Raw genomic sequence first — 10,866 nt, 5'->3', positions numbered from 1 at the left:
GCTTATCTATGATATATTCAGGATAAATGATACAATTTATTACTTGCCCATAAGCTACAACACAGCCTGCTTAATACCTTTCCTTAAATTGCACTGCTATACTACAATATACTTGAGGTCCATGCAAAAAAGTAGCTACCTTTTATATAGGAAATGGATGATTAAGTCTTTGGTGTTGTAAAAGCAACTTCATTTAAACATAACCACCCCCACCACCAAAAAAAGAAGAGGAAAAAAAAAAGTAATGAAAATAATAAGGGAAAAACCCAAGACACACTTCCTAGGGGGAAAAAAAACAACAAAAAACAAAAAAAAATCATGTAATTTCTGTCATTGACGGAATGTATTAAATAAGCAAACACCACCAACAAGCAAAACAAGTATTACAATGTAAAAATATTAAAAAGAAAAGAAAACCCTCTCACATGCGTAAATGAAAGGTTGCACACAAAGAACTCACATCTTTTCAAGCTTCAATAGTAAATATTCTGCTACTATGTATTAAATCCTGCATGGTTTGTCCAAGCTAAGATGAAACCACATCATAAATCAATAAGCATTTTGCATTTTCTTTCATTATCTACTCAAAGTCATGCCTACTGCACCTCTAAACATGTTTGCTGTATAATTGGATTTAATGGAGTTACTTTTAGAGAATTAGACTTGATTATTTCCATATTAGACTATTTTATTCATTATCTTTCAAATTTCATTGCCCAAGGTTCTCATTTGGGTATTTGTTTCCCAACTTGGACTTCCCAGTATATTCTTTTTCACATATGGCAGGATAATTTGTTGAGACAAGAATTTATATTTTGCTATGTGTTTACTTTCGCCTCACTATTTCAAACTGGTTCCCAGACATACACATTCTTGACTAAGAAGAAATTTATTTTTCCAAGGAGAAAGAAGAAACTTGTCATAGAAATGTTTTCCTTGCTTCCCCCCCCTCCTCACCCCCCCACCACCCAGAAGGCCCAGCATCTTACGGGATCTTATTAGGAAGACAGGATAGAGCAGGGGGGCAAAAAAAAAAAAAAAAAAAAAAAGCACTTATATGAGACAGGAAGCAGATTAGCAGGTAACAAGAGTATGGGAGAACATTGCTTATTCCCTAGTACTCAGAACAGGTGGCCACACAGCAGAGTGTACTGACTTGAATTCTGAATTCTGCTACCCTCAGAGGAGAAACCTGAGGTACAGGGTTCCATCAGAAGCAAAGATTCTTGTGTGCAAACTTGAGATAGAAATAGTCACCTGCAGTCAATCGACCACATCTGATTTGAATAAAACAATTAAAATTTTTGCATATCCAACATATAAAGTAAAATAAACCCCCAAATCATCTATATTCCAAGACTTATTTTAAATTCATGTTTTTATAAGTTTTTCCTGAAACTCCCACAGTTTGAATCATTCCTTCTCTTCTATATTGTTACTTTCATTTATAATGTATCATGAAATCTCTATCTTGTCTCCTTTTTTGAACACAGATTATTTGTAATTTCTGGCTTGTATGATTGTTGACTAAAATACAAGCTGTCTTTAAAACAAGCATTATGTTTTGTATCTCCTAGCCCCTTTCAAAATTCCTACCAATATGCCTTGCATTTAGAAAACACGCAATATTGACTGAATAATTTACTCCTATTTAATTTTTGTTTCTGGTGGTCATACTTTTTTCCCATTTCTTCTCTGACATTTAGAACATGTATATATTTTATAAAAGATTCAGTAGTACTTTTCCAATGCAATCAGATTACTTGAGTTTTAAAAGAGAGTGTTCAGCCTTCAAATAGTAATTATGACTTCAAAAACCCCAATAGTATTTCAATCATCTTCTGAGATAAATGACAAATGAGAAGATTAGGTTTTGTTTTCTAATCCCAGTGTCTCTAATGCACCAAGATTGCTTCCAATTATGTTGAGCAATGTCGCTGGCTAACCTTGGCAGTTTCTGACTTTCATAATTTAGTGTGCTTTATCAAAGTGACCTCTAAGTGTGAGATATGTCACAATCTGATATACAAATACATCCTCTGGTACTCAGCTGATATTCTTACAGGGATGCTCTGCTGCCCTTGGTTCAGTTTCCTTGGTGTCCCAAGCTTTTGGTATGTTGGAACTGGATGTAAGTATAAACTTAGGGAAAATTCAAATGAAATTTTGCTGTCATTTTTCAAAGAAAACACTTTTTTTTTTTTCATTTTAGGACTGAGGAGTGTGTCATTTTCTTCTATCGGAGCAGAAGAAATGACAGATTTCAGCAAAAATGAAACTCTTATGTCAATGAAAGTTTTCCTCAGTTCCACATCATTCCGTAGCATTGACTAGGTCTCAGGAAGTCTAAAACCTTGTTCTTTTGGAAGATTATCAGAATTCATATCTGATGATACTAGACTTGAGGTGGATATTTCTTATTTAAATCAGTGAAAGTAAAGAAGTAGAAGTGAATACTAAATTCTTTCTTTATTCTGATGTAAAGTAGTCACTTTGAAAATCTCTTAAGTCTTGAAGAAAAATTATCATATATTCTTACTATATACATTTAATATTACCAAAAGAAACAAGTATTTTTTCAAAATCCTAATGCATAATCTGATTACAAATACAAATTGATTTGTGCATATTTAGTTGATTTTTGTAATGTAATGACTTCCTTTAATTCCTTCTTCTGGATGTTCAGTTTTATAGCTGGGTCCTTCAAGGCTCTATTGTTAGAGTGATCATTCCCCAGCTCTGCAATACATCAGGTACTTAACTCAGTACTTGGGTGTTCTGCCAGGTAATTAGCTCAGTACTCAGGTGTCCCATAGCAGGTAAGAAGATGTCTGTCTTGTTGCTAAGAGCAGCTTTGGGGCACCTGCGTGGCTCAGTTGGTTGCTCATCTGACTCTTTTTTTTTAATTTTTTTAAAATGTCTTATTTATTTTTGATATAGAGAGAGACAGAGCATGAGAGGGGGAGGGGCAGAGAGAGAAAGAGACACAGAACCGGAAGCAGGCTCCAGGCTCTGGGCTAGCTGTCAGCACAGAGCCTGACGCGGGGCTCAAACCCACGAACGTGAGATCTGACCTAAGCCGAAGCCAGAGGCTTAAATGACTGAGCCACCCAGGCGCCCCTCATCTGACTCTTGATTTAATCTCAGGTAATGATCTCACCATTGACAGTTTTGAGCCATACATCAGGCCCCACAGTGATAGTGCAGAGCCTTCTTGGGATTCTCTCTTTCTCTCTCCCTCTCTCTCTGCCCCTCTCCTGCTTTCTCTGTCTCACTCTCTCTAAAAATAAATAAGTCAACTGAAAAACTATAAAGAACAGTTTTTTCTCTGAGTGTCATGGTTTTAGTAAGTGCCTCCTGCCTCCATCACCTGCCTGACCTTTAGCTTCCTTTTTTGATTCCCCCATAATGCCACACTGATCCCTGACCTTTTTTTATGTACACTGAAGTTAACTTCTTCCTAGACCTCTGTCCTCTCATTACTTGGATCTCAAACCACTTACCAATTGTTCTCTGTTTCTTGGATAATAAATGTTTTTAAAAAAATCACTATCACTTATTTTTAGTTGCAAACTTTACCCTGCAGTCCAGCTGAATTTAGGGAGAATTTAAAGGAAAGTAGAACTAAAGAAAGGTGAGTAAAAGCACAGAGATGATAGGATATGAGAGCAGACCAGGGGCAGCAAGAGCTACCCCCAGATACAAAAGTCATGGGTGGGCAGAGCACCATCCGACGCTGAAGCAATGGAGGTCTTCCAGGGGTGGTGTTGGCCTTCTAGGCACCGAAACTCCACCAGCTTCCACATGTTCATTTGTCCTTTTACTTGGCCAAAGACTGCATGAATCCCACAGAGTCATACCTCCCCCCACATGACAGATGAAGAAATGAAGTCATATGTGAGGGGCCAACATCTGTCAAAAACAAGATGCCACAACCAATGTGATGCTCCCTTGAAGGTCTCATAAATGTGTTTTTTTTTTCTGTAGGTAGTTTTTCCATCAGTGCCAATATGACATACGATCTCACCTACCTGGTATGAAAAGTAAAGAATCTTTTGGTGGTTTCAGAATCCTTATATTAATAGTACTTTCTCTCTGGAGTTTATGATCCAGGTGCTTCTGCTCTTTTTGGAACATTATCAGAAGGCAATTCATAGGAAACAGTGAAAGGCTGAAGAACACAACAGAGAGTTGACCGTATTTGGAATCAGTTCAGAAACCCAGAGTAAAAGCTCCAGGAGGTGCCTATCATGTGCAAAATGCCCTCATGATTTATTCAGGCTGCCACCATAGTCAGCCATCTTCTTTGGATAGAATGGTACCCCCAAGATTCCAAATCAGCATAATACGCATTACTGCGTCCTCAGTTGGAGAGTTGTATCCCAGGTCTAGGTTCTGCCATCTGTGGTGAATTGTTATCTACCCAGCTGGGTCATGGGATTTAAAAAGATTTGCATGTTCCTTGGTCATGAATCTTGGTTTTAACTTAAGAAGAAGTGCAGTATACAACAGTATTGACTGCTGGAAATTGTTATTTGAAGGGTGGATGGCAGAGTAAAAGTCTGGGAGTAGAGAGGGTGAGGAAGACAATTTTATTTTGTTGAATTGGAAAGCATGTTTGGTATAAATGAAAGTGAGATACTCTGAGTCCTAGAGGCATTTTTATGTTCACTGACTTGGATTCTTTTTAAATAAGTTTCTAGGTTAGATACCCTGCTCCGCAGCTCTCTTCTCTCTCCCTTATTTAGGGAGGAATTATTCTTTGTGGAAAAAAATCACAAAGAAATCATATGATTGATTGATAAGGATAATAGCTAATATTATGGACTATTAAAAATTTACTTTTATTAGAGCCAAACGGAAATAAAACAAAGTGAAACAGGATCTCATCCCTGGGTTAATTCTCAGGTGCCAAGTTCTCTGGCTACTTGCCTTTTCTTCCTTTCCTTTCAGAGTCTTCTGTCAGTTGCCTTATTCATTGTACCCCGGGTCTTTGGTATAAGTAGTAGGAAGAGTGAGGTCAAACGTGTATACTCCGTGCTGTTTAGAGCCAGGAGAGCAGCTGTGTTTTATAGGGGCACAAACATGAGGAAGAAAAGGCTTTCTGAAACTCTAGTCCCCGTCCCCTCCACAGAGTAGGACCACTGCACTGGGGTTAGCTTCTACTTCCTACCCCATGGTTCAGAACCTGTCTCCAGGCTCGAAGGTGCAGCAAGTGCAGCCTCAATTCTTTGCTTTTCTCTTTCCCTTTGTCATAGTCCTCCCTTGCCTGTTGACAAAATACAAAATCTTGTTTTTATAGATTTGTCAGTTTTTCTAGTTCTTTTTTTTTTAATCCATCAGAAGGTCATTCTATCCAATTAATTCTTCATGGATAGAAGCAGATGCACTCTTAACTGGTGTCATTTTAATTAAACTTATTTGCCAATCCTTGACTTAATGAATGTTAGCTTTCATTTTCATAGACCCTCTCCGTGAAGGTGAGGCTTTCTTTTATTCTGTCATAGGAAGCATTAGGAGGGGAGCATACAGATGTTCTTAGTCAGTACTTAATTCAGGATAGCTGGTTGCTTGAGGGTGGCTTCTGATCATCGCAGAGCAGCAGTGCCGCATAAGTTTCATGATATGAAATGTCGTTCCTCTGAATGCACTTTCATCCCGTTACGACAGTCTTGAGCCAGCAGAATAAAACACAATGCATTGTAAATCTGGAAATATACTTCAGCTAAATGGGAAAATTCAGCAGATGGTAAACATTTACAGTTCCTGTTCATGGTATGTTTAGTAGAGAAACAGTAAAAAAAAAAATATGGAAAATCCCTTTTTATCACGCTACTTTCTTTTTTCCCAGGCCACATAAAGTCTAAATTAGTCAGCATTCGGTATGAAAGTTTTATTTTAATATTATTATAATTATAATGTTGTATGTTATTATAATTATAGTATTATTTAAATTATAATATTATATAGTATTATAATTATCTTTTCACGTTTTTGGGAAACTTCTAAAATATTATTAAAGGTACCACATCTACCTGTCCTTTTTTAAAATCTTTTTTAATGTTTATTCATTTTTGAGAGAGATAGAGAGACGGAGCATGAGCAGGGACGAAGCAGAGAGAGGGGAGACACAGAATCTGAAACAGGTTCCAGGCTCTGAGCTGTCAGCACAGAGCCCAACGTGGGGCTAAAACTCACAAACCATGAGATCATAACCTGAGCTGAAGTTGGATGCTTAACAGACTGAGCATCCAGGCACCCCATCACATCTACTTATCTTAAGCAGGTATTTTTCATAGCCCTATTTTATATGTTTCAATGGAAATGGAGATCTTTTTTATGGCAGTGAGTGGTTAGAAATATATAAATGTTTTTTTTTCTTATGCTTGTAAATATGCTAGTACAGATGCTTATATAGTGACCGTTTTTCACACTAAACTAAGAGAGGGGCTCAATTAATTTCAGTAATTATATCAAATTCTGCACAGACAGCTTTAATGCACTTATGCTGCTTTTAATCACCAGCCACATTTACATTTACAATGGTTCCAATACAGTGAAAAAGGAATAGCATGTGCTTTTATGATGAGCATACCTGAGTTTAATTCTTGGCTCAGTAACAGCTCACAAGTAAGTCAGAGGGCATACATGCACAAAAACACACACACACATATATTCAGAGAGAGCTATATCTATTAGTTATGAAAAATAAGTGAGATAACATATTAAAGTATAATATATTAAAGTATCCATTATAGTGAGCACATTGTAATTCTTATACCTGTTAGATAATATTATGAGCATTACAGAATTTTATGAATTTATAAAGGCTAAAATATAACATTTTTGCTGATTCTAGAAACTGACAATTTCACTTCTAAAGGCTGATAATGTATCTTAGAAGATAACTTGAGATATTAGTGAAGCTCTAACTTTATTTGGCCTTCTTTCCAATGCTGTGCACAGGCTCCTGCTGCTGTCCTCTTTTGTCTTGACTCAGATGTCACATTTTCCCAGCAGAAATGAGCATGAGAACACTTAACTGTCCATATGTTAATTCTTCAAATATTTATTGAACAACCGTGAAGATTATGATAAACAGATGTTGATACTTTGCATAAGAATGGATCAGTTAGAATTCCACTCTAATTCTGAAGAATACAGGAAGGTCATTTGTCTTAAATATCTATCATATGTTACGACTTTTACGTAGATTATCTAATTTATTTCTCTATCAAGCAGTGAAAGTAGGTTTCTCACTTTCTAGATAAGGAAACCAGCTAAGAGGTCAAATTACTCATTCAAGGTCATGAAAACAGTGTGACTTAACCAGCTTAAGAGGCTTGTTTATATTTGGAAGTATAACGATATTAAAAAGACTATAAACTTATTATTGCCTCTCTCACTTCAAATGAATGTGTTTTAATTGTGTTCCTCTAAACCTGAAAGATTGTGGATGTATGATCAATATAGGTCTTTGCTTTACTCAACAGCAAGATTCTGACTAGTAGCTTAAACCGTTGAGAAGTATTTTCTTCCCTTTATAGTTTTAATAGCAGTCTTTTCTCCCTTGATGTCCTTTGTTAGTGATGTACAGGCATGGTATTTTTTCTGTAGATAACAAAACACACGATCAAAATGTGCAGAAGTAAAATAAATGGTCGATGAAGATTATCTATTGTCTGTAGGCAGCACGTTGGCAGCAATTCCGTATGCTTTACTGCAGGTTTTGCGGGCATCCTGCTCCCTGCCGCTGAAGCTAGTGAGCTTTGGCAGAGGCTGAAAAAGCAGCTTCCGGCGATTAAATCTCCGTCTTTCAGTCAGGAAACGGCCTGTGATGTCTTTCCACACAACTACTTATGTCTCATTAAAAGCCTCCTTTCTTCTCTGTAGATTCGACTCTGGCATTGCGAAGAAATAAAAATGCCCACATGGCATTTTCTGCGGTACAAGTTCCTTACCTTTATATTTAGATTTTAAAATGTTGATATTCTTTAACAAAGAGGCAGAAAATAGAGCAAATATATTTCTAAAAACATTGACGATAGCACATGCCTTAGAATCTGAATATATATTCTTGAACATTTCTAAATTTCACTGCTCTGTTTTCACTGATATTTTCTAAACAAATAATTTATTTCAAGGAGCATCTTAGCATGTGTATTGTTGCGGGTTGTGCAGTGTAGCTCAAACTGCATAGAATTCCTTAAACTTGAAATCTAATTTACATAAGCACGGGGGAGGGGAAACTGTAAAAATCTGAGTGCATTTGGTTGGATAATAAGTACAGGTTGTCTGGAGGAAGATGGAGTGTTAGAAAAGATGTGAAGACTGAATAATATTCAGATATGTTGGTTCTAGGGGGAAGGTTTTCCAGGCCTGCAGCACCATGATTCTAGATAAAGAAATGGAGATAAAGTAGGACTTAAAGAAGCACTAGGTTACATAAATTTTAACAAGCTTCTCCCCACATTTTTTCACTGTATCTCTATTCAGCCCTCTTTTCATTGATAAATGGATATGTGCTTCTTAAATGAATTGCCTCAAGGAAGTTCACAGAGACCCGTGAAAGAAAACAACTCTAGAGAAAAGACGCTCATTCACTTAACTAGAGTCTATGAAAATAATTTGCGTGCTCACACCTACACACCCAAAACCTAGAGGAATGTGGCTATTAACCGATAACTTGACTGAGAAGGACTGCATATCCTCAAATATGTGAAAATATCCCATTTTATACTAACTCTTAAGAGCAAATGAATGTATCCTTCATAATACTGATACCGTGCAGGTGGGTTATAGGTCAGTTTCTCACACCTTAGCACTGAGTATCAGATTGCTATTTCCTTAAGCAGGTAAATTCAGTTGAGGGAAATGTGTGTTAGTGGAATATTAAAAACAAAAATTTACTTGTGCTTGAGATATACAGACTGAAATAAGCCATATTGAGAAGCTTCAGATAGCCCAAAAGCAGTACGAGAATCCTGGATACGTGGTGGTCACCTGTGAAAGGACAAGCCACAAAATGGTCTATGTTTACTTCTCGGAGTCAGGCTGTCCAGCATATGGCCGTGAAAGACACTTGAAGACAGCACCCAAGTTGGGGGAAAGTGTTGCCATTAATTCTTCAACCTAATGCCCTGCACTATTCTTTCTCTCTTCATTTATGAAGAATCCAATTATAACCTACTGCTTGGGATTACACAAAAGTCAATGCTCTGCTTTTTCCATAAACTGTTTTCTTTTCTATGTATTCTTCAGATTGAGTCATTTCAATAGATCTGTCTCTAACTGCAAGTTTATTTTGATCTCTCTTATTTGTGATAAGCCTGTTAGGTAATTTTTCATTTTAATTATTACATGTTTTGGTTCTAGAGTTTCCGCTTTTATTTTGTTTCATTTTTCTATTTTTATAGATTGTCCATTAAGTGACTTACTGTGATATTTTCCTTTGGCATATATAATAGTCCAAGAACTTACTGAACTTAAAATCCAAAAGGGTCATTGTGCACATAAGCTATAACTGTTCCGTTGTTTCAGCCTTTTGTTGTGGCTTCCTACTGAAAACCTTGAAGGGTCGCATGCACGCAGAGTTTCATTGTGATCTAACAATTTGGGCAGGGTTCATATGTACATTTGGGGGCTCCTTCCCTACAACTCATTCCTTTATGGATTCCCTGCTCAACTCCTTGCCACTCTGTTCACCTCCAAGCTCCATCTTCTGACACTTCAAGGCAAATTCTGAAGCTTTCTGCTTAGGTTCTAGGTGTACTGAGCAACTTGGATTGTGGAATGCTCTCAGAAAGGTTATATATAAGTAAGTCTCACTCAGTCTAGTTCCCTTTCATTAAGAGTCAAATGCTCTCAAGTTTCTGCCTGTTTTTTTGTCATTTCCTAGTGCCCTCAAATATTTTTTATTTATTGTGCAGAGTATATAATTGTTTCGTCTGCAAAGGTTGGTCTAATACCAACCCTCTGGTATTATCAAAATTGCTCTCCTTACCTAATATTTTCTGATGTGGATAAGTTCTATTTATCAACCTTCAAATAATTAACATTAATAATAATGATAACTAATACGAATGTGTTTTCTATTTATTTAATTCTTTAAATATTTTCATTCTTTCACTTTTATTATGCCATATCGGGATATGCATTGTAATAAAGACAAATATTTGAAAGAGAAAAAAATATTTTTGTATTCTTTACAGTGTTAAAAAGGGGAGACAAAGCAAAAATGATTTTTGTTTAAATCATGAAACCAAAAAATGCCAAGAAGAATAGAAGTTGAAGAAAATCTGACATTTAATTTTATGAGCCTACCTGAGCCCATGTCACCTCCATTGGGAACCTATTTAAAATGCATTCTCATCTTTGCATTCAGCCATAAACTTTCACTAGGGAAATCATTAGTGATTTGTTTTTTTCTTTTGTGGGACTGGTTGGACTTTTAAAAAAATGTTATGCCTAATCAATAAATAATGGAAGTTAATATTCTTTGGACAACACCATGACATTTTTCATATTCTTAAAATATATTTTGATGATCGTTACATGTGAGAAACATTGGTAGGGTTAGTTGTTTTGTAGTTAGAGTTCTTGCTATTTTAGAATTCCTAAGTTGAATGCATCATTAAATAAAATTTATATAAGATGGAAAACTTATTTAAATTGCTTTATTGAGCTCAGCATGTGGTATTCATTCTTGCAAATTTAAATAAAGCTTCCATCTGTTCTTTTATTCAGACATCTCTGATTAAATTTTCACACAAAATACAGATAAACACAATATATGCAAGCAAGTTATGAAAGTTCCATTAAAAGTTCACGTTCTCATTCAAATGTAATTTTGAAGTTGAAATTCAT

This window comes from Suricata suricatta, chromosome 1 (genome assembly GCF_006229205.1).
Source record: "Suricata suricatta isolate VVHF042 chromosome 1, meerkat_22Aug2017_6uvM2_HiC, whole genome shotgun sequence".
In the NCBI taxonomy this organism is placed as follows: Eukaryota; Metazoa; Chordata; class Mammalia; order Carnivora; family Herpestidae; genus Suricata; species Suricata suricatta.
This window is presented reverse-complemented; position numbering follows the sequence as displayed.